At 40.6% G+C, this 24,934-nt stretch overlaps 1 long non-coding RNA gene across 2 annotated transcripts; it reads left to right on the top strand.

The window, feature by feature from the left end:
* Positions 1–306: 306 nt before the first annotated feature.
* LOC119874489 lies at positions 307–24,934 on the top strand. Of its 2 annotated transcripts, XR_005368377.1 has the most exons (4): positions 307–353; positions 9,095–9,209; positions 21,755–21,926; positions 24,879–24,934. It is a non-coding gene; the product is annotated as an uncharacterized LOC119874489 (long non-coding RNA). The 2 variants fall into 2 exon arrangements; XR_005368376.1 differs by lacking the exons at positions 21,755–21,926; positions 24,879–24,934 and having other exon boundaries at positions 9,095–9,822.

Here is a 24,934-nt window from a genome sequence, read left to right as displayed (position 1 = left end):
AATTGTCCAATGAGCAAGCCAGCTGGCTGAGCAAGAGCGTGGGGGGGAAGAATGGAAGCAAAGCACAAAGAGGAATGGTGGAGATACCAGATGAGAGGGCAACACAGAAAGGTTGCCTGAGAGCTCTGTGAGAGACTCTTCTTAATCAATCTTCCAACGGCTGCTGGAGAGAGAACAGGAAAGATGAACAGAGGGGGGTGTATGCAATCAAAACACTGACTCATCCTGAAGACACTGTGGAGTGCTTTTTATAATTAAACAGAAATCACATCCAGATCTATTTCAATGATTTTCTTTTCTTCTTAGACCCCCAAGTGGCTTTGAAGTGTGTTTTACACAAGATCTCACAGAAGGTGAGTCCATTGCTGCAATGCTGGGAAAACCCTGCTCTTGCAACTGTCCCTTCCTCTCACCCCTGCACTGATGCCAAGATGGAGCTGCTATGCCTGGGTGAAGTGTGAACCCAGCAACTTCCATTTCCCATAGGCTGTGAATCTTTGTTAGGAGGTCTTATTTTTATTCAAGCTAGTTTGGATATTTCTTGCAACCAAACAAATTCTGACTAGATCCCTTGATGTTTTTGTTACTTCTGTTTTCCCACAACAGAAGTATCCTGGAGAGAGATGTTGGCCACCATAAGTGGAACTTGCCACAGAAGTTGGACACACACACGACTGGGCACAAAGCAGGGGAAGAGCAGCAAGAGGCAGCTTCATTTTGGGCTGTGGCATTCCCAGGATTGCACAAAGGGGATAAAATAACCAATAGTGCCTAGAACATACTTTTTTTCCCTACTGAAAACCAGGTATTATTGTTCATTTGTGAGATTGTAGTGATAATGTGCTCCCTAAAACCTGAAGAAGTGGCTGCCCTTAGTGTTTATCTAATCAAATCCACATACAAGAGGGTCATTGTCGTGTCCGAGAGTAAAGTGGGAAACTATAAATAAGGGCTCAAAGAATTTGGGAACAGCTGAACCTCCAACTCCAGGGTGGTTTGTCATTCGAAAAAGGAAGTCTAATCAATCTCATCGTGTCCTGTTTGGATAAAGGGTAGATGAACAGGAAAGGACTACTGGTGCCTGGAGAGGAGCTCTCTGCTGGTACAGGGACCATGGCCTAGAAGAACATCTCTGTGACCATCCGTCACCTTCCTTTGATCTGATGCCACACTCTCAGCTCACTTCTGATCACCAGTTGCCAAGATGTCTTCCAGCATTTTGTGCTGAGGAATGCCATGCCTCAGAAACAAGTAGGAGTAGTGTAGCCCCCAGCAGAGATAACTCTCACTGCCAAGTAATACATTTCTAGCTTGGTTTATGAGCTTCAGTGGTAAATGTCAGCATCTTGTTTTCAACCAGCTCTGGTGCCCTAACAATACTAAGAGCAAGATTCTGGTCAGCTTTTTCCTGCAAATCAACTACATGGCTGTCCCTAGGTTACTCTATATCGGCATGGAAGTTTATTTGAAAAAATGTCTCACCATTGCCGCAAAATTATTTTGTGGACTCCAATTTCTAAAGTCACTTACAAGACCTTTGCAGCGGGTACTTAAATGCATTTGCACTGGAAGGCGCTCACGTCTTCGGAATTTTCAGCATTTCGGGGTTTTGGTAGCTCGGGTAGGAACAGAAATAAAACACGAGAAATAAGGTCATGTATTAGTTTGCTAGGGCTGCCATAATAAAATACCATGAACCTGGGGGCTTAAACAATAAAAATTCATTTTCTTACAGTTCTGGAGGCCGGAAATCCAAGAGCAAGGGCCAGAAGGATTAGTTTCCTTTGAGGCTTCTCTTCTTGGCTTGTAGACGGCTACCTTCTCCCTGTGTCCTCATGTGATTGACCCCTGTGTGCATGTACCCCTTCCTCTTCTTAAGGTCATCAGTCACATTGGACTAGGGCCTCACCTAACAGCCTCATTTTAACTGAATCACCTCTTTAAGACAATATCTCCACATATAGTTACATTCTGAGGTATTGGGGTTGGGACTTTCCAACCTATGGATTTGGGAAGATAAAATTCAGCCCATAAAATGTGGTGAAATCGGCCATGTTGAGGCACCAAGTCTTCTTGACTAATCCTATCGTTTTGGTGAGTTAGAGTAAGGAAGAACTGCTGGGGATTGGTAGGCTCACCCCATGTCAGCACCCAGACGGGGCAGGCAAGGTTAGCTCACCTGTTGTAGAATGTTTCCCAACAGAGCCTGTTCTTATGGAAAGCGTTATCAAAATGCAACTTGTAATTTTTGTGTTTTATGGACAGATGCACAGCTAACCTGAGCCTTCATTGTTTTCATCTCAAAACCAGTGGATAGGTGATGAACATTAATATCCTAAGCAGCGCAGGGGCATTGGTCTGGGTTTGGCGTAATGGTTGTTGTTTAAAGAGAAGGACTTTTCTGTGGGGAATGGTCAGTCAGCAGGCCCCAAAAGGGAGATTAGCGCTTCGTGGGCTGAGGCGTAGCTTCCCAGAATTCTGGGGATTTTGCCAGAGTCCAGCTGGTTCTCGGACAGGGCTTTAGACTTCATGGGGGGGCCTATCAAAGGTCCCTCCTCTAACTGCTGGGTGGCCTGAGTCAACTTGCTCTCTGCCAATAATCTCAGCTCCAGATTTATAAATGATGAAAGGAAGCAGTTGAGTCCAAACTAGCTAAAACATAATCTCTGTTGCCCTAGCAATGGCTCCAGGGGCTCTGACAATGGGCTGTGTTTTTCTGAGCATAATTTATTTTACATGCTGCTGCCAGCTGCCAGGAGAGGGTGGGTGTGAAGAGGGTTGTAAATAAATTGAGATTTGCAAGGAGAAATCGCCTCATAGAAGAGTTAGAATGGCCAATGCATTCGTTCATTTATTTATTGAGCATCTACTAGGGTTAGGTACTGTGAGTGGAGTCAGGGGTACACTTCTGATTAAAATTGACAAAAATCCCTGCTCCCATGGGGCTTTCACTCTATTGGGCAGAGACTGATAATAAATAAAACCATTATGTAAAATCCATCTTATGTCAGATGATGATGTATAGTTAGAGATAAAGGAGGCAGGAAAGGGAAATGGGAAGTGTCCCAGTTGGCTGGCAGCTTCACAGTTGTAAAGGGCGCCCAGAGAAGGCTCCACAGAGAACATGACATTTGTGCAAAGTCTTGAAGAAAGCAAGGAAGGAAGCTATAGAGCTATTTGGGGGAAGAATGTTCCAGGAAGAGGGGATGCCTAAGCCATGACCTGAGACACAAGCAGGAAAAGCAAGGAAACCAGGGTGGCTAAGTGGAGAGAGGGGTGGGACCACGGGAGATGAGGTGGAGGGGCAGGGCTAGGGCAGGTGCATCACACGGGGCTTTGTGGGACATTGTGAGGACTATAACTTTCCCTTTGAGTGAGATGAGAAGCTGATGCAGGTTTTCCTTCCCCCTTAGCCTTATGGTGGTGTAATTGACAAATAACCTTGTGAGATCTTTCAAAACAACAACAACAACAACAAAAAAAAAAACACACAAAATTATGAGATAATGAAAGCACACAACATGTTTGATATGTATACATCATGAAAGGGTTCCCCCTTCCAGTGAACACATCCTTCAAGGTCACCTGCAGCCATTATGGAAAACAGTACGGAGGTTTCTCAAGAAATTAAAAATAGGAATGCCGAGTGATCCAGAAGTCCCACTTCTGGGTATTTATCCAAAGGAAATAAAAGAATCTTCTGGAAGAGATAGCCCATGTTCATAGTGGCATTTTTCTTAGTAGCCAAGATATGGAAACAACTGAAGGTTTTGAGCAAGAGTGGCACAACCTGAAAACTTTTAAAAGGGTTGAGAACAATTCCAAGGGAGGCAAGCATGGAAGCAGGGAGATCAGTAAAGAAACTACCATGATAATCCAGGCAAGAGATTGTGGTGGCTTGGGCCAAGGTGGTAGCAGTGGACTGGTGAGAAGCGGTTGGGTTCTGGATATGTTTTGGAAGTAGACTCATTAGGATTGGCTGACAGCTTGGATGTGGGATATGAGCGGAAGAGAGGAAACAAGGTTGACTTCAAGGTTTTAGACTCATGATAATGAGAAATCTAGTGCCAAGGGGATGAGGAGTATTATCAGGAGGTGTTTCTAATCAAATGGATACACTTTGGAGTGTCTGATACTCAAGCATCATCCTTGACTCCTCTATGATTATTGATGGATAGAAAATGCTAAAACCGTCCGTTCTCGCTTCAAAGTAACGGACACCTCTAACTCTCTCATTCATTCATTCCACTCATTCAACCATACCTCAGGTGTCAACCAGGAACTCCTTATTCCTTGAGATCTACATGAGATTTACTTGAACACCACCATTCTATGGTATGTGCAAGTCCATCGGTCTTGCAGGGATTTCCATCAACTGACAGGGGGACTCTGGTTCTTCTGGCCTCTTCTGAATTCTGGCTACCAGCTGCTACCTGATTGTGCTCTGTGCTACGCATGATGGATGTCCAACACCCAATGACGATTGGGGATGGGACACCTGTTTCTTCATCTTTTCCAGGAGTAAGAATAATTTCCCCCATTGTCTTCTGCATAGCAGTTCAGTGGACATTTTATGGTGGCTTATGCTTGGCTTTCATCTCAAGATCTTATCCTAGAACTATGACATACTATCCTATGTCCTTAGATTAATCTGAAAGGTTCTAGGCGGAACTTGTCTATTTTCTAGAGATTCCTCTGGCTGCTGGTTGGAGAACAGAAGGAAGGTAGATGAACGTGTACAGAAGCCATGCCCCTTGCTGTCTCCCACTGTGTGGTTGTCTGTACTTGCATCGTGCCACACTCTGTTAAGGATACTCCATGCTACTGTTGCTTGGGCTCCAATTATACCCTTCAGCCAGGTAGCTTCTATGGCTTTTCCGTTGCTCTCTTTAACCCTGAGACCCAATTTGGAACAGAGAGGGAGCCAAGTTACCACCACCATGCTCTAAACAGCCACTCTTCATCTCGAGTCACTACAGGTGCTTTACTTGGTTTTATCTAGCATCTTCCTCTGGTGGTCAATATTTGGAAGATCCACCCCACCAATTTGCCAAATGTCCCAGACATATCTGGCTATCATTTGGACTCCAGCTGGAACCTATAAGTCTTATGAATAAGTTCCTTCATTACACTTTGACCTCAATGACATTTATATAGGTCTTGAGTCAAATTACTTTTTTTTTTTCAAATTACTTTTGTGTAGAAAGAATATCCGTACTCTGAGATGACTGTGGTCATAGTTAAATAAACTATGTGTGTGACAATTTGTTGTGTCTCTTAGCCTCCATACTCAAATCGATACCCTGAAAAAGTTATTTCTAAGTGTCCTGGTGTTGCCAGTGAAAGAAGCTAAAATATTCTTGAGATTGTGCACCACTCAGCCAGTTAGGCAGATCCCTGAAGACAAAGGTCTACTCCAGTCCTTGCTCTGTTCGTTTGTGGGCAATGTGGAGAGGCAGAAGTATGCTTCTGGTTGGAGTACACTGACACCCAGCAAAGATTTGGCCAGGCTTTGTCAGACAGGAGACTTTTGTGTCAAAACCAGGGGAAAAGTGCCATTATAGTTATTAAAATATAAAGCATTTTCCATTAGAACCATCTATTACTTATAAAATGAAATAGGGGTAGGAGTAATAAATGAGTGACAACGTAAACTTGCAAGCAGCAAAAATTTTATTTCAGTGTTATATTTTTTATATAACATAACATAATACATTATTAATGTGAGATTTTGATTGATCATAAGTTTTTTTTCTGCCTCACTTTTCTGCAAATTTATTAGTGTCTCAAAATTTGTACTTTTAGTAACTTTATTTTTTAATTGATATAATTGAAAGACATCAGCTGCTCTTGACAAATTGCAAGATTGCAACAAATTTTTCATCATTTTCAATTTTGAGAAGGTTTTTTTTCTGTCGACATTACTGTTGTTGGAGCTATTAAGATTATAGTTCAAACAACGCTGGCCTGCATTCTGATAATTCTTTCAAACTATAATTTTTAGTACATCTAGAGCTAATGATTCTCACAGAACAATTTTTCTAAAAGGATTTAACCTTTCATATAAATCTGCTTTGCATAAGTCTGAGTTTAATTTTCAGTATAAATTTATACAATAACATTTTAATGTTTCTTCTGATGGTTCCTGTAGCGTGTGGGGGTGTAGTGAAGGAAACTATGAGTGGCTTAGTTTTTTTTTTTTTTTTTTTTAAGATTTTATTTATTTTTTGACAGAGAGAGAGAAAGAGCACAAGCAGGGGAAGCAGCAGGATTTTGGTTGATTGGGGAGCCCCATTCAGGGCTCCATCCCAGGACCCTGAGACCATGACCAGAGCTGAGGGCAGATGCTCAACCCACTGAGCCACCCAGGCTCCTCTAAGGGTGGCTTCGTGATGCAGGCATAATTCAAAATGCCTGTTCTGCTTCAACACAGCAGAAGTTCCCTTTAAAATTATCTTCCTCATTAATAATAGGCTCGTCCGAAGCTTGATCTGAAACTAGTGCTGTTTTCTATCAAATGTGACCATCTTTACATTTTAATTCCTAAGCCCGCAGATATTTGCTTTGTGATGTTCCATCAGTTTTCAAAACTGGAGTTTCTTTGAAGAATTCTGATAACGTGGTTATCTTCATTGCAAATCCACGTGTATGCTTCTGTTTTGTAATAATTCACTGGCAAAGGTCACTGCCTGAGAGTCAGCACGGCCGGTCCTGGGGCTCAGGCCCGAAAGTTAGAATCTGTGCTGCCGCTGCAGGGGTGGACTCTGGGGAGGGACAGGCGAGCTGCCTCCCAGCAAGGGTCTCATCGTTGTCACCGGGCAGAGCCCTGCTTCCTCCTGCAGCCACGGCCACGTGCACTGGGGTTACCGCCACTGCTGCTCTGCCTCAGTGACAGCGACCCACCTGTGGCCAGCTCTCAGCCCTGCTAGTCTGGAGGCGGCCTCCACGCCGCCCTCAGGTAGGTGCATGCACACTCTGCAGGCTGCCAGGCCCAGGGCTCAGGAGCCCAGCTGCCTCCCATACCTGTGAGCCAGAGTGGCTCCCAGGGTATCTCTGTGGCTCACAGGCAGGCTCCAGTTCCCTGTTGGGTTTCACCTAGAAAGCAGAAGTTCAGGGTTAAAATTATTAGGAATTTCAAGACAGTGAGGGCAGAGCATTAAATTAAGAGTGGGATCTTTAAAAAAAAAAAAAAAGAATGGGATCTTTCTGAGAGTGGGTCCTGTCTGACTGCGCAAGTTGCATGCCTGTCAAACCGGCCCTGGTTTATGTCATATGACATAAAGCAACTCTGTGCTGCAAGGTGACTACAGGGCGTAGGGAGACTGGATGGCCAAAGGTAGCCCATGCTTAAGATGTCTACAGCAGAGCTCTTCACCTCCTCCGGCCTCTAATCCCGCCCCACCTGTTTCCTCAACTTGGTAAATGGCTACTCCATTTTCCTAGCTGCCCAGGCCCACATTTTGGTGTTAAATGCCTCTCTTCTCTCTTACACTATTCGACTGGCTCTTCCTTTACAGTGTATCCTGCTCCGCTCTGGTGCTTGGGGCTCTGCAATAGCCTCTGCCCTGGTTCCCATGCTTCTATCCTTACCTTCTAATGTCCACTCTTTTTTATTTTTCTAAATTTATATATTTATTTGAGGGGAGGAGAGGCAGACAGAGAGAGAGAGAGAATCCTGAACTAGACTCCCCGCTGAGTGCAGAGTCCACAGGGGGCTCAATCCCAGGACCCTGAGAGTAGACCAGAGCCTGCTGCTTACCCCACTGAGCCACACAGGTGCCCCCCTAATGTCCATTCTTAACACATCAGCTGGAAAGATCTTTAGAAAACATTCAATGGGTCATGTTATTCACCTGGTCAAAGTTTGATGGTTTCCCATCCTATTTAGATGAAAACCCACTGGCCCACAAAGCTCCCTGTTCACCTCTGACATTACAACCTCCTCCAGCCACACCTCCTCCTTGTGGTCCCTCCAAGGAGCCAAGCATCTACTGCACTTGCACTCGCTCCTCACGCTGGGAAATGCTCCTGCCCCAGGATACAGCCCCGTCAGCAATTTCACTTCCTCTGGGGTTTTGCTCAAGCATCTTCTCAGAGGACTTTCCCTGACACTCTGTTAAAGGAGACCCCCTTCTAGCATCTCCATCTCTGTACTGTGTTTTTCCCATAATGCTTATCATCATCAGGCATCCTAAATATTGACTTTGGTTTGTTTGTGGTCTGTCTCCCCCTCCTAGAATATAAGATCGAAGGGGACAAGACTTATGTTTTGTTCACTCTCTTCTCAGCACCTAGAATTGGACTTGGCCCAGAGTAGTCACTCAGTAAACACTTACGAGATAGATGAGTGAGTAGGACCTTGGAAGCTTGGCTGGTTTTGTTAAGGGCACCCTGATTTCTAGGCAGGATGATGAGGGTTAAGCATGAGCACTGTAATTGTAGGCTGGGGAGGTGGTTCTTAAAATGTGGTCTGTGGACCCACGGGGGTCCCAGAGACTCCTCTTCACTGAATTAACATTTGGACTGATAGTTCAAAAACAATGGTGAGTGAAGCCGCAATGCTGCAGTACATGTGGAAGCAGTGGCACCAAACTGTACCATCATGCACTCGTCTAGACAGAATGACCAGTTCACTTAAGAATGTTCTCGATGTGAAAACTAACTACACCAAATGTCAACCCCTTGAGTCAATAGCATTTTAATGTTTGGTCTGGTGAATGGGAGTATGCACCAAGCCCCTTTGCTGTATATACCAAAGGATAGTGGTGGTCTCAAAGAAAAGCCCTTGTACGATGGTACAAGATGAACCACCCATGATCCTTAGGGGTAGTTTTAAAAAAAATTTTATTTATTTATTCATTACAAAGAATAAGTGGGCAGAGACACAGGCAGAAGGCGAAGCAGCTCCATGCCAGGAGCCTGATGTGGGACTCGATCCTGGGACTCCAGGATCATGCCCTGGGCCGAAGGCAGGTGCTAAACTGCTGAGCCACCCAGGGATCCCCCTTAGGGGTAGTTTTTAAGATAAGAACTGACTTGGAAACTGTGGTTATTTAGATTTGAATGTTTGCTTTTTTTTTTTTTTTTTTTCCAGAAAATGAATGAAAAGAGGCTGTCACTTCGAGAGGAACAACGTATCTGTTGCCAATGATAAAAACTTGAGCTTTCAAGGGAAAATTAGAAACTCGGGAAAACTTGTCTTCACTGCAGTGAGTTTGACAGCTTTCCAATACTTGCAAGACTTTTTGATACGATCCGCGGTGTATTATTGAAATATATATATAAAATGTGTCAATATTTGAGAGATCTGTGTAACTCAGTGAACCAATATTTTCCAAATGACCAATGCATGCCTGTTATAAAACTATGCATGGAAAAAGAGCATTCACGCTATAAGAGGAACCATGGGATTTTAATATAACAGAGTATGAAAAATTCATTAATCTGGTTTCAGATTCCACACTGCAACTAACTTTTCAGAAACTATCACTTGTCAAGTTTTCATGTGGTATCAAGGAAATACCCACCATTATCTATCTGAAAAGGTTACTAAGATATTTCCCCCTTTTCCAATTATATATTTTTGCAAAGGTGGATTTTCTTTATATACTTAAACTGAAAAAACATAACTCAACATATTAAATGCAGCAAGCAGATATGAGAATCCAGCTTTTATTAAGTGTGACATAAAACAGATGGATGCGCAGAAATATCAAGTAATGACACCTTTCTTACTAATTTGTTTTAGAAAACACTGTTATTTCTTTAAATGGCTTTATTAAGGTATAATTGAGATACAATAAAACACCCATGTTTAAGTTCTACAATTTGCTGAGTTTGACATGTGAATACATCTGTGAAACCATCACCTCAAATCAAGGTAATAAATATAACCATGTTCCCAAAAGTGTTCCTTCTTAAAGCCCTCCTACCCTCCCTCCCTTTCCTACCTCCCTCATTTCTAGGCAACCAGTGATCTTTCTGTCACTCTATTTTAGTTTGCATTTTCTAGAATTTTATATAAATGGAATCAAAGACTTGGTGCACTTTTTTTTATATCTTGGTTCTTTTCACAAGATAATTATCTCGAGATTCACCTATTTTTTTAAAAAAATTATTTATTTATTCATGAGAGACACAGAGAGAGGCAGAGACACAGGCAGAGGGAGAAGCAGGCTCCCTGAGGGGAGCCTGATGTGGGACTCGATCCCATGGCCCCCTGGATCGTGACCTGAGCTGAAGGCAGATGCTCAACCCCTGAGCCACCCAAGTGCTCCTTCACCTATGTTTTTGCATGTATCAAAACCTCATTCATTCTTATGGTTGAGTATTCTAGTGTGTGGATATAGCATAATTTGCAGCTCCCTTCACCTATGGCTGTGGTCTAAATGCATGTGGCCCCACCTCTCCACCCCAATTCATATGTTAAAAACCTAATCCCCAAGGTGATGTCACCAGGAGGTGGGGTCTTCAGGAGGTGATTAGATCATGGGGACTGAGATATTGGGGAATTAGTGCCTTTACAGAAAAGATCCCAGAGAGTGTGCTTGCCCCTTCCACCACATGAAGATAGAATGACAAGTCTGCATCCAGGAAGGGAGCCCTCCCCTCATCATGCCGACACTCTGATCACAGACTTTCAGTCTTTGGAAGTATAACAGATAAATACATTTCCACCGTTTATAAACTACTCACTCTATGTTTTTTGCTTATAGCAAAAGATGGACTAAGAGACTTGCTGAATGGCACTGGGATTGTGAACATCCATATATAAGTCTATGGATGGACATCAGCTTTCATATCTCTTTGGTAAATACCGAGGAGAGAAATGGTTGGGCCAAGAGCTAGGTGTCTGCTTAACATTTTAAGAAATTGCCAAAGAGTTTCCCCAAGTGCAGAGTCTGCAATTTACAATAGTTTGACTCAACATTTTTCAACTTTACAATGCTCCAAAAGCGTTACGCATTCAGTAGAAATCAACCTTTGATTTTTGAATTTTGATCTTTTCTCAGGGCTGGTGATATGTGGTACATACTCTTCCTGATGTGGGACAGTGACAGGCCTCAGCTTCTAGTCAGCTGTGTGATTGTGAGAGTAAACAACCAATACATTCACAACCATTCTGTTTTTCATTTTCAATACAGTAGTCAACACATTACACCTAATACTCAACACTTTCTTATAAACAGGCTTTGTGTTACACGATTTTGCCCCACTGCAGGCTACTGTAAGTATGCTGAGCACATTTAAGGTAGGCGAGGCTAAGCCATGGTGTTTGGTAAGTGAGGTGTGTTAAAATGCATTTTCAACCGATGATGGGCTTATTGGAACGTAACCCCATTGTAAGTCGAGGAAGATCTGTAGTTGTACCATTTAATTTTTTTTATTTTCTAAAATTAATTACTTTATTTTTTAAATTCCAGTATAATTAATGTACAGTGTTATATTAGTTTCAGGTGTACCATATAGTGATTCAAGAATTCTATACATTACTCAGTGCTCATCGTAATAAGTGTCCTTTTAATCCCCTTCACCTGTTTCACTCATCCCACAACCCACTTCCCCTCTGGTGACCATCAAGTTTGTTCTCTACAGTTAAGTCTATTTTTTTTTTCTCTTTTATTACATTCTTCCTTCTGTTTTCTCTGGGTTAAGTTTGCTCTTTTTTTCATTTTCCTAATCCTTTAAGCTGGAAAGTAATGTTAGAGATTTGAGATATTTATACTTTCTTTTTTTTAGATTTATTTATTTGGTTTAGAGATTGAGAGAGAGAGAAAGCATGAGCAGGAAGGGCAGAGGGAAAGAGAATCTCAAGCGCACTCCACATGAGCGTGGAGCCCGATGAGGGGCTCCATCCCACAAATGAGTCACCCAAGTTCACCCCTCTTCTTTTTTTTAAACATAGGAACTTAGAGTTCTAAATTTCTCTCTGAGCATTGCTTTTGCAGCATGTTTGGTATGCTGTCTTTTAGTTTTGACTCATCCCAACGTATTTTCTAATTTCCTTTGTCTTTTTTTCTTTGTTTAAGACTATATTGTTTAAGCACACTGTCAAAAAATTTAAAAAAGAACTACCATGATATCTGGCAATTACACTTCTGGGTGTTTATCCAAAGAGAATGAAAACACTAACTTGAAAAGATATATGCACCCTCGTATTTATTGCAGCTTTATTTATAATAACCAAGATATGTAAACAACCTAAATGTCCATTGATAGATGAATGGATAAATAAATTGTAGGGACTATATATGTCTATATATATATATATATATATATATATACTTTGAATGTTAATCTTTTATTGATAACAAAGCAGCAATGTTGGGGGATGTTTCCAAGATACCATGAGCAGGTGTATCTCCATGCCAGTGTTGTGTGATGTACATGCGTGCCCATGTGTGTGTATGTGTGTGTGTGTATGTAACTGGGGGAGTGATCTGTGAAACTGGGAAGTCCAACCCTACAGAGACAGGAAAGGAGAGACCAAAGAGCCTTGGAGAGGCTGGGCGCTGGAGAAGAGTCCTCACAGGCCATGTTGAGTTCAGCTTCCAGGAATAGCAGGTGCTTTGGGCCAGGCAGTGGCTGGGGGCTGCTGCACCTACTGTGCTGGGCTTTCAGGAGGGGCTGCTAGAGCCACAGGATTTTATATATATATATATATATATATATATATATATATATAAAATATATATATTTTATATATATATCTATATCTGAGATATATAATATTCTGAGATATATATCTATCTATAGATATTTATATATATATATATCTCAGAATATTATTCAGCCATAAAAAAGAATGAAATCTTTCCATGCATGACAACATGATGGATAGATCTCAGGAGCACTATACTCAGTGAAGTAAGCCAGACAGAGAAAAGCAAATGATCTCTTTTATGTGTGGAATCTAAAACAAAAACAAAAAACCAAGCTCATAGATATAGAGAAGAGATTGGTAGTTGTCAGATTGTCAGAGGCAAGTGGGTAGAGGAGAGGAAAAAATGAGTGAAGAGAGTCAAAGGAAAAAGAAAATAAAAGAAAAATAAAAAGCAATGCCAAAGATAATGTAATAGCACTGAATTGTCAGAACTAAACTGTGCTTTCCATAGCAGGTGAGCAAACAACAATTGCTCAATGAATTAGCTAGACAACTCTTGGTTTAAAAAATAACAACAAAACTCCTCTACTGCATACTTCATATCAAACAAGTGGAGTGGGAATTGAATGCCGCAGAAATAACCTATGAAACCTAAAATCAAAAACAAACCAAATCAGGATACTATTGAAAAATATTAATCATTTTGCTTTTTATACCTAATCACTTGAAAGTTAGTTACCCCCTTGTCAGCCCGAGAGAACACGTTGCCTGCAGAAGGAATTAGTAGACAGGGAATAAAAAGTGATATCCAACATCAAAGTTCAAGCTTAGAAAATAAAACAAGCTACTAAAATAGACTTTTTGAGACTCAAAGGCAAATCTTGAGGAAAAGCAAGAGTGTAGGACATAAGCAGACCTAGAGAGAATGTGGGAATATGGAGGAAGAAGGAGGTCATGATCCACCTTCACCTGGGCTGGGGTTTGGCAAAGAGCAGGTGCATCTTAGAAGAGTTAGTTGGGGGGCAGGGAAGGAGGAGATCTGTCCTGGCCAGGGACAAGGGGATGCAGCTCCCTATCAGACATAAGCCAGCACTTCTTGGCTCACACCAAGGAACCCCCAAGGGAGAGCTAAGTCAGCAGCTGTAGACCATGGTCTTGTCTTTGGAGGGGAACAGTGTATACTGTTCTAGGAGAAAAGATACATAGCTCTTTGCCTGCTCCTTGGGCTTCCAATGATGGCTACCAGCATGCTTCCCGTGCATTTCCCAGCAGTGTTGTCCTCCCAGTGACCTGACACTTTGCTGATCCCCATGTGACCCACTGGTATATGGCAACTTACTTAAAAAAAAAAAAGTGTGCTGTTTAATTTCCACATATTCGTGGATAGTCCAGACTTTCTTCATTATTGATTTCTGATTTTGCTCTATCGTTAAGAAAGATATTTTGTATAATATTAATCTTTTTAAATCGACTGAGACTTGTTTTGTCCCCCAGCATATAGTCTATCTTAGAGAGTAGGAAAGAGGGGTACAAGTGTCAAGGGAACCTGTACGGGAGGTGTCACCTGGCCTGGGAAGCCAGGGAAGGCTTCCCAGTGAAAGTGACAGCTCTGCTGAGAGCTGAGACATAGAGATGTGTTAACTTGGTGAAGGTGAGAAAGAATAGGGATTTTTTTCATTACTCCATTTGGCTTCTCAGAGACTGACTTGCTAGTCTTTTTGTCTTCTTCCTCCTCCTCCTATTCCTTCTTAATTTCTTCCTTACCCTCTTCCCTCTCCCTCTTTCTTTCCTCTGCCTCCTGTTTAGTTCTTTGTTAATTTGGAATAAATACTAAAGCCCTTCTCAGTTGGATGAACAAACATTAGAGTTTTTGTATGCAGAGTGTTTAAAGTAAATGTAAAATCTGAAAGGAGAAGGTCTGTGCTTGTTGTGTGAGCTGATGAAATTTAGGGAGAGGTCAAGTTTCCAGGGTTTTGATGATGCAGGCTTTATGGTTGGGGGTGGAGGGTGGCAGCAGGGAGAGAAAAAAGGAAGGAGCTGGAATCAATCAGTCATAAGCTGAACCACTTCCGGCAAGGAAATTTAATTTCAGTGATTGAATCACTGACTCACGAAAATAACTAAATGCAGTGTGTATTTAGGTTTTAAACACACTTGGACCATCTACGTTAATGGAAATACGAAGATGCGTGGTGTTAATCACCCAACAGGAGACAACATATTTCTACTTAGACTTTCATCTTTTACCATAAAGGGCCTCTCAGGAGTCTGCAGCACAGAGGAATTTATCTCCCTGGGAACCACATTTCTAGAGTTAGACCACTTTGGCATGGTACCAACATTAGCTGTAATGCAAACTAGAACGGTAAGCCCTTTGGCTTCTTGGCTCTGCAATTAAACATCAGGTCCTTAGTTTGACTGGGATATGTGACCTTTCCAAATGAAGCAAAGGTCTGGTGTAGCTGTAAGCCTAATTTATCTTTCTTATCAGTGAAGAAACAGGCAGAAACAAGGTCAAAGCAAGAGACCTCCTCCACTGGGATTGTTAAAAGCTATTGTTCCATAATTACTGTGACTAAGGCAACAAACAAACTATTGAGGTTGACAGCCCCCTTAGATCAGTGCAGCTGAATTTCTGTAGGTTTTTCCTGCATGTTCCCAATGAAAGTATAGCATGTTTTCACAGAGAAAGCAAAAGAGGACAATAGATAATTATAATTCCAGAAAAGCTATTGTAACACATTCTGCCAATGTGAAAGGGGATGCATTTCATTTAGGCTTATTTTAAATATGGTAGCAAAACACCACCATATTGGGGAAAAAGTTTATTCGTCATCCAAAATAATGAGAAGTGTAGTTAAAAAGAAGTGCACTTTGCACTTAAACTAGGCTAGCCTACCCTAGACTCCTGTAACTCTAACCTGGTTGAAGGCCATGACGTAGGTATTCATGGCTTCCCCTCTTTCGTGACACACGTTCCATAGTGACTGCTCGAGAAATATTTCGTAAGTTGCAATGAGTTGAGCTAGTTTCAATTATCCAAAAGTTCTCTTTTTATCACCAGAGAACAAAATCAGGGAAATCGTGGCAGACTTTCTCACCCAGTGACATATTCATTCTTGAAATACATGTTAGCATAGCTGTCTCTCGGCACTAGAGTGGCAGTCACATGCCAGCCAGCCTCTGGACATGGATACAAGAGCTCCTAGAAAGATTTTCTCTCTCTCTATTTGACTGGCCAGCAGATTCATAGTCTCACGAGTGTATTAGTGGAGGCAGGTATGAGTATATGGTCTAAAAAATTTTTTTGAGGAGATGTCCCTCACTTTCCTATCATTGGCAAAATTTCTTTTACGAGATCACAGAAAAGTTTTAAAGACTGGTCAAAGAAGCCATGGAAAGATATTTCCATCTTTCCCTATGAAGGACCTCTCAGAATTATGTAAGTCAAAGGAATTTATCTTCCCAGGAGTCTAATTTAGGAGGAAACCATTATATATTGTATGATTGAGAGTACATTGCTTTGAGGTACTCAATTGATAACAGATATTTACTGAATACTTACAAGTTGCCAGGCATCATCTTTTTTTTTTCTAATATTTTATTTATTCATGAGAGACACAGAAAAACAGGCAGAGACACAGGCAGAGGGAGAAGCAGGCTCCCCATGGGGAGCCCAATGCAGGACACGACCCCAGGACCCCAGAATCATGCCCTGAGCTGAAAATAGACTCTCAACCACTAAGCCACCCAGGTGCCCCTCCAAGCATTGTTATAGACAATATGATGATGAATAAGATAAAGTCATTTGCCTTCTGGAATTTGATGAAAGACAGTAGAAAACAAACAAGTATATATAGACTATAAAGCTAAGTGGTGAAAAATCTTACAAAAAAAATGTAGGATAAGAGATAAAAAGTGAGAGAGCTGCCAGGGAAGACCTCTTTGAAGAGGTGACATCTGTGACATCTGTACTAAAGAGTACATGCAAAGACAATGAAGGAACTTGGCTTATTTGAGGAATAGTCATGAGGCCAGTGTGTCTATAACATTAGTGGAAAAAAAAAGGCACAGATCTGGTGAAAAACATCAACACACATAATCAAGAAGCTCAATAATCCTGAAGAAGACAATCATGAAGACAAACATACCTAGACACATGATAATGAAACTGCTGAAAACCAAAGACAGAAAGAAAAATCTTAAAAGCAGCCAGAGGATAAAGTTCTATCACGTACAGGAGAACAGTGAACATAATGACAGCTAACTTCTCATCAGAAACCAGGGACTCAGAAGATGAAGAACAATGTCTTTAAAATCCCAAACGGAGGGGCAGCCCAGGTAGCTTACCAGTTTAGTGCCACCTTCAACCCAGGGCCTGATTCTGGAGACACTAGATAGAGTCCCACATTGGGCTCCCAGCAGGGAGCCTGCTTCTCCCTCTGCCTGTGTCTCTACCTCTCTCTGTGTGTCTCTCATGAATAAATAAATAAAATCTTAAAAACAAAATCCTGAAAGGAAAATAGCCTGTCAATTGCAAATTCTATACTTACTAAAAATATCCTTCAACAAGGAAGGTAAAATCAATATGCTTTCATAAAAAAGAAGGCTGAGAGAATTCTTTGCAAATAGGCTCATTCATACTATAAGCAATGCTGAAAGAAGCTCTTCAGATAGAAGGAAAATAATATCCAGTTGGATATTCAAAAGTGATGAAGAAAATGAAACGGATAAATGTGGTTAGATAGAAAAGTTTTTTGTTTAATTGCTTTATCTCCTTATTTTAAATTACAACTGACTATTTTAAGTGAAAACATGTATTTTGAGTTTAATAACAAATGTAGAAGTAAAATATAATGCTATGATAGCATAAAGGATAATAGGGATTGTAAATGGAATTTTAATCTTGTAAGATTCTTACATTACACATTAAATGGTATCATAGTAATTCAAGGTATGTTGTGAAAGTTAAGGACACATGTTAAAATCCCTAGGGAAACCAATGGGATCAATAGAAAAAATTACTAACATGGTAGATATCAACACAGCCATATAAATAATTGGAGTAAGTGTAAATGGTCTATACACACTAATTTAAGGCAGAGATTGTCAGACTCTTTTTTTTTTAAAAGAAAAATTATAAAAAAAAAAAAAAAAAAAAAAAAAAAAAAAAAAATAAAAGAAAAATTATAAAGGATTTACTTTAACTATGAAGACTAAGATAGTTTGAAAGCAAAAGGATAGAAAAATATATAAATGCTAATACTAAGAAGGCAGATTTGGCCAAAGTATTGGACAAAGTAGACTTCAAGATGAGGAGGGTTACCAGAGCTAAAGAAAGACTTTTCATAATGATAAAAAGGCCAGTCCATGAAGAAGACAAGTGAATCATAGATAGGTATGCCCTTCATGACAACATGAAGCAAAACTGACAGAAGGAAGAAATAAGCACAGCGCAATCCAATGTATTATTATCTGTTTCTCAATAATTTCCAGGAGAGACAACATCAATCCTTGCTATAGTCATCCGAGCAGTGGTTGCTTCTTCAGGGGCAGAGAGGAGGGAGGTTGACTAGAAAATAACACGAGGGAATTGTTTGGAGTGCTAAAAAGTTTCTGTATCTTGATAGCTTTTATAAATAGGTATATACATCTAGCAAAACTTCTCAAAGTTTATACTTAAAATCAATGTAATTTACTATAGGTAAAATTTACTTGCTATTTAAATTGAGCATACATTTATAAAACCTAGTTCTGATACATTATGGCTCCGATTTCTTGTTAGATGCCAACGTGGAGATATTAAAGTGATATGTGTTTTGGGTGAGTCTAAAGTGCAGGTTGGTGCTGGAGCTATAAATTTGAGAGTCACTATAGAGGAATGAGGTTTAAATCCACAGGACTGAATGAGATCACTCAGATACTCAAAGTATAGGCGACATCTGAGGACCAAGGCTTGAAGACACATGCTAACACTGAGAATTTCAGGCAGTAAAGGAAAGCCATCAAAGAACATTGAGAATTATTAACCAGAGACAAGAAAACCAGGAGGACAAAGACACATTCAGGATGTATGTCAAAGAAGACAGAATGATCAAGTCATACTCTGTTTATTTATTTATTTTTTATGTATTTGTTTTTTAAATAAAAAAATTAACCTTTCTAATGTAAACAGTTCAGTGGCATTTAATAAATTCATGGAGTTGAAACACCAACCACCTTGTGTTCTGTTTAGAGACACACTAAGAAACGTGCTAACAACTGCCCACCCATTTCTCCAAGATGGAAGCCATTGGCAACTTTAAAAGAAAAGATACGTAAGAATGTGAGAATGCCAATAAAAAAAACCAATAAAAAAAAAAAGAATGTGAGAATGCACAGAATGAAGTCTTACCATCTGTGACAACATGACTGAACCTGGAGGGTGTTACGCGAAGTGAAATAAGTCAGATAGGGAAAGACAAATTACCATATGATTTCACTTGTATGTCAACTCTGAGGAATAGAACAAACGAACTAAGAAAAACAACACAAAGAGAAACAGACTCATAAATATAGAGAACGAACTCGTGGTTGCCATTGAGGAGGGGAGTAGGGAGATGGGTGAAGTGGGTGAAGGGGATTATCAGGTACAAGCTTCCGGTTATAAAATAAGTAGGTCACAGAGAGAAAAAGAACAGCATGGGACACATCATCAGTAATATTGTAATAACTTTGTGCGCTGAGCGATGGTAACTGTACTGTCGTGAGCCTATTGTGGTCTCTGCAATCGACAAATCACTGTGTTGCACACCTGAAGCCAACATATACGGGCTATATATCAACTATACTTTCATGAAAATAAAAACTAAAAAAATGTAAACAAAGAGGTAAAATGCCAAGTCTGACTGAAGGGGGTTAAGGAGAATATAGGAAAGGACGGTAAAGCACAGACAACTTTCCAGGAGCTGTTTTTCTGTGTTGCCCAGAAGAGGTGACATTAACTGCTTCTTCCATTTGAATGATGCTTGTGGGCCTGGGACTCTGTTGTCTAGAAAGAATTTACAGAGAGCGATGATGGTGGGTGGGGACTTAGGAACCATATCCTTCGGTGACTTTGAGGGGAGTTCTAACCAAATCCCTAGAGCGGCCCCTCAAGATTGGATGGGGACACAGAGTGATTTGCACCTGCTCGTACTTTAGTTCCTCTTCCTTATTTAGGTTTTAAAAACATTTGTTTAGATTTATTTGGAGTCTTCTCCGAATAAAGAGGCTTGTCCTGTTTGTGAGAGGGTGGATGGCTGATGGTCATCGTCAATCTCTTCGGAAGGAAGTCGCAGTAGGCGTTGACCCGACGCGCCTACCCCACAGATGTACAACGTCTCCATTCAGCATGTGCTTTGTTAAGGATCTCACCTCTCCAGGTATTCCTTCTAAACACACCTATTACTCTCCCTTGGAGAAATTCTTCATTTTTCTGTTAAGATATAATTTCAATTCCATGTCACAGAAATACAAAAATAGCAGTGGCGTGAATGAAATAGAAAGTTTATTTCTCTCGCACTGAAAAATCTGTGCTGGTATGGCAGCTCTGCTCTGCGAGATCACTGGGAGTCTAGACACCTTCTCTCTTCCTGTCCCACCAACTGTGTGGGGTGTTCCTATCCACATGGCGCAAGATGACTCACCACCATGTTTGTACTCCAGCCATTGGGAATGAGGAAAGAAGAAGGAGGATGCGCATCCTTTCCCCTTAAGGCCAGGACCTAGAGTGGCCCACATCACTTTATTTTCATCCTTTTGGCCAGTCCCCAGTCACAGAAATGCCTACGTTATATGACCTTTCTTTGGAGTGGCATGATGATCAGCTAAAAAAAACCACCATGCGTGATGGGAAGATGGATGCTGATCTAAAACCAGCAATTGTTTCCTTTTCCTATGATGTTTTAGGTTTCTAGTGCTCCCTTAGAGATTGGCATTTGGGCAAGTGGCTGTCCTGCCTCTTATTCCACATCCACCCTTAGGATCATCACAGGATGAGGAGGTAGGGTGACCCTACAATAAATCTTCCAAGGGGTACAGCATCTCCTTTCCTTTATTTTTTATTTTTTTTATTTTTTTATTTTTTTTTCTCCTTTCCTTTATTTCACACATTTGACTTCTGCTTTAGATACAGTTTTAACAAAGGGTTGCCAAGCTGTGGTTCATTTTGTGACTGAGCCACACGGTGCATAAATATTTGCTCAAATATTATCCCGAGTGTGTCTGTGAGGGTATTTTTGGATGAGATTAACATTTGTATCTGTAGGCTGAGTAAAGCAGACTGCCTTCCCTAATGTGAGTGGGCCTCATCCAATCAGTTGAAGGGCTGAACAGAACAAAAAGACTCACCCTCCCTGTGAAAGAACTCTTTTTGTCTGACCACCTGAGCTGGGATATTAGTCTTTTTCTGCCTTCAAACTCGGATTGAAACACTGGCTCTTCTTGGGCCTTGAGTCTGCTGGCTTTCAGACTGGAATGTACACCACCAGGTCTCCTGGGTCTCCATCTTGCTGACTGGAGCTCTTGAAACATCTCAGCCTCCATAATCACTTGCTCAAAACCCTATAAGACCCTCTGCCCCTCCCCTTTCAAATATTATTGGTTCTGATTATCTGGATAAGCCTCACTAATAAACGAGCTTTTAAAAAATCCCTGAGGGGCCCTTGGGGGGCCCAATGGTTGAGCATCTGCCTCTGGCTCAGGGTGTGATCCTGGGGTTCCAGGATCGAGTCCCACATTGGGCTCCCTGCAGGGAGCCTGCTTCTCCCTCTGTCTGTGTCTCTGCCTCTCTCTCTGTGTCTCTTATGAATAAATAAATGAAATCTTTTTTTAAAAATCCCTGTAAACCAACTAGTTAGTCTCTGAATGTAACACATGGGAGAAGTAGGGCCCAGACTCACTGTGGCCCCCACGAATTAGGTGGTCCCACAGTCATCCTAATGTGTCCCGTCTTTCTTATCTTTCAGGTCACATTGCAGATGAAAATACACTGTTTCACTAAAAGGCATTTTCATATGCTGCTTCTCAAGTGAAGTTGGTCTTAGGCTTCGTATTATTTGAACAATCTCCAGAGAAGCTGTGAAATAAAAATTCACTTTTCATACGAAGTTATTATTTTTTTTTCCCTAGGCTACAGTGATGGGAAGATGTGGGAAACAAACATATTTTGCTATTTTAATGATCAGCCCTGGAACAGAACAGCCTTTAAAACCTGTCTGGTAGCTGGATTGGTCGTTGAATTCCACAGGCAAACGCCAGCATCACCAAAGTGAAAACACAAGCGTTAGAACAAAGAGACACTGTAAGCATTTTGCACTAAGCAGACTAAAATCCAGATCTGATTTGTCAAAGCTCAAAAATAAATTAACCGCTTGCTGTGGCACAGTTTGTCTAAGTAACCCCATGGCCCATTCTCCCTCGAGTGTGGGTGGAAGCGAAGAACTGTTAGCTGCTCTGGAGGAGACACTGGGAAGAATCATAATTTCTCTGGCTACAGCGACAGTATTTTCTGTCCCCAAAATCAAGTCATGTCAGCAATGGCTTTTAGGAAGGAGCTAATGGAAACTTTAGTTTGGTCATGACTGAAGTGTCTTGGGAAATTTGTGCCAATTATTCTGTTTCTGTACTACTAAAAAACCCAACTTTTTTTGAGGTATGAGTCACATAACATAAAATTCTGTTGAAAGTGCGCAGTTCAGTGGGGTTTAGTATATTTACAATGTTGTGTAGCCCTCACTGCTGTCTAGTTCCAGAACACCTTCACCACACCCCAAAAGAGGCCCCTTATCTATCAGCAGTGACTCCGTATTTCCTCCTCTCCCCATTTCCTGCCAACCACTGATCTACTTTGTGTCCATTTGGATTTGCCCATTCTGGACATTTCACAGACGTGGAATCTTACGATACATGGTGCCTGGCTTCGTTCAGTCAGCATATAATGTCTTCAAGGCTCACTTACCTTGTAGCAAGTGTCAGCATTTCATTCCTTTTTATGGCCAAATAATAGTTCACATCATGGACAGACCACCTTTTCCTTGCCCATTTATCGGTTGGTAGACACTTAGGTTATTTCTACTTGGTGGTTATCATGAATAACGCTGCTACCAATACCTTTCGAGTTTTGTGTAGATGTATGTTTTTAGTTCTTTAAGTATGTACCTAGTAGTGTAATTGCTGGCTCATATAGTTACTCTATTTTTTAAAAATAATTAATTTATTTAAAAAAATATTTCATTTATTTATTCATGAGAGACATACACAGAGAGGCGGAGACACAGGCAGAGGGAGAAGCAGGCCCCCTGCAGGGAGCCCGCTGCGGGACTCAATCCCAGGACCCCGGGATCAGGCCCTGAGCCAAAGGCAGGTCCTCAAACGCTGAGCCACCCGGGCACCCCAGTCACTCTATTTTAATATTTTCTGGTAACTGCTACATTGTTTTCCTGAGGATGAGGACAGGCCATTTTACATTCCCCCCGCCAGGGTATGAGGGCTCCAGTTTCTCCCTCTTCTAACCAACCCTTGCTTGTCTCTGTCTTTCTTTGCGATCGATTGTCCTGGTGCCCGTGAAGTGCTATGTCACGGTTGTGATTTGCATTTTCCTCAGGATTGAATGAAGATGAGCATTTTTTTCATTTGCTGATGGGTCATTTTCTGTCTCCTTGTGAGGTGCCTGCTGGAGTATTTTGCCCTTTAAACAAATGTCACTGTCTGTCTTTTTAATAGTGAGCTCTTGGAGTTCTTTATGGAAGTTCCCTGTTAACTCTTGGAATTGCATTTATTTTCTTGCAGGGTGGAACTGGCTCTTTAACTTTTCTTAATGTCTCTCGAAGGGGAGAAAAAATTTAATTTTGATGCCAGTCTACTTTATCAGATTTTTGGTTATGCTTTCTGTTTTTGACATCCTGTCTATGAAATCTTTTTCTATTTCCAGGTCGTGAAAACTTTCTTACATGTTTTCTTTCAGAGGTTTTAGAGTTTTTAGCTTCTATGCATAGGCTTAGAAAGCGTTTTGAGTTAATTTTTCTCTGCGGCATGAGTTAAGAGTTGAGGTTGCCCCCCATATGGTATCTAATTGTTCCAACACCCCCTGTTAACATTTCCTCACTGAATTTTCTTGACAACCTAGTCAAAGTCAATCGCCATAAAGGTCTATTTCTCGAATCTCTATACTGGTTGTTCTGTTTTGATCTATTTGTCTAGCCTTTCACTAATACCATATGGTCTTGGTTTCTATAGCCTTATACTTAGACATGAAATCAAGTACAGAAAGTTCTCAAACTTTGATCTTCTTTGCAAGATTGCTCTGGCTATTTTATATCTTAACATTCATATATAAATTTTAGAACTGGCTTATTAATTATTACAAGAAGCCTGTTGGGATTCTGATTGAGATTGTTTTCAATCTATGGGATGACTTGAGGAGAAATGAGATCCTAATAAAATTGAGTCTTCCAACCCATGAATATAAGATAACTCTCCAGTTATTTCAGGCTTTATTTGCTCAGCTTTCAAAATAGAGGTAATGCATATCTTTCATTACATTTATTCTTAAAAATGTTAGTATGTTTTGTTATTGTACACGGTGTTTTCAAATATATTTTTCAGTTTTTTGTTGCTGGTATAATTAAGCATATTTGATTTTAGTATATTGGCTTTATATTTTACAATCTTATGGAATTCACTCGATGTTTTTAACCTTTTCTATATATCTATTAGGATTTCATTTCTACTCAATCATACTGTCTGTGGATAAAGACAGTTATACTTTTTTCTTTCTTTGGAGACTTTTTGCCTTCTATTTCCTTTTTTTGCTGTATTGAACTGGCTAGAACCTCCCGTATGATGTTGGATAGAGTATTGACATTAGGCATCCTCACTTCATTCCTGATTTTAGGGAAGAAACTAATTCTTTCATCTTTAAATGCCATTTTATCTATAGATTTTTTTATAAGTGCTCTTTATCTGATTGAAGGTATTCTTTCCTATTTTGCTGAGAGTTTTTACAATGAAGCTGTTTGAAATTTGTCAAAAGCTTTTTCTGTATCTACTGAAATGATCACCTGCTTTAACTCTTTTATCTTGTTATGTAGTAGATTTCATTTATCGATTTTCAGATATTAATTCTATCTTGCATTTCTAGTATATACCCCATTTATCATGACATATTTTCCTTTTTTATAAGTTGTTGGATTTAAAAAAAATTTACACCTATGTTTTAAAGGATATTGATTTTAGTTTTTTTTTTTTTTTAAAGATCTTATTTATTTATTCATGAGAGACACACACAGAGAGAGGCAGAGACTCAGGCAG

The sequence above is a fragment of the Canis lupus genome, chromosome 13, assembly GCF_011100685.1.
Source record: "Canis lupus familiaris isolate Mischka breed German Shepherd chromosome 13, alternate assembly UU_Cfam_GSD_1.0, whole genome shotgun sequence".
In the NCBI taxonomy this organism is placed as follows: domain Eukaryota; kingdom Metazoa; phylum Chordata; class Mammalia; order Carnivora; family Canidae; genus Canis; species Canis lupus.
This window is presented reverse-complemented; position numbering and strand designations above follow the sequence as displayed.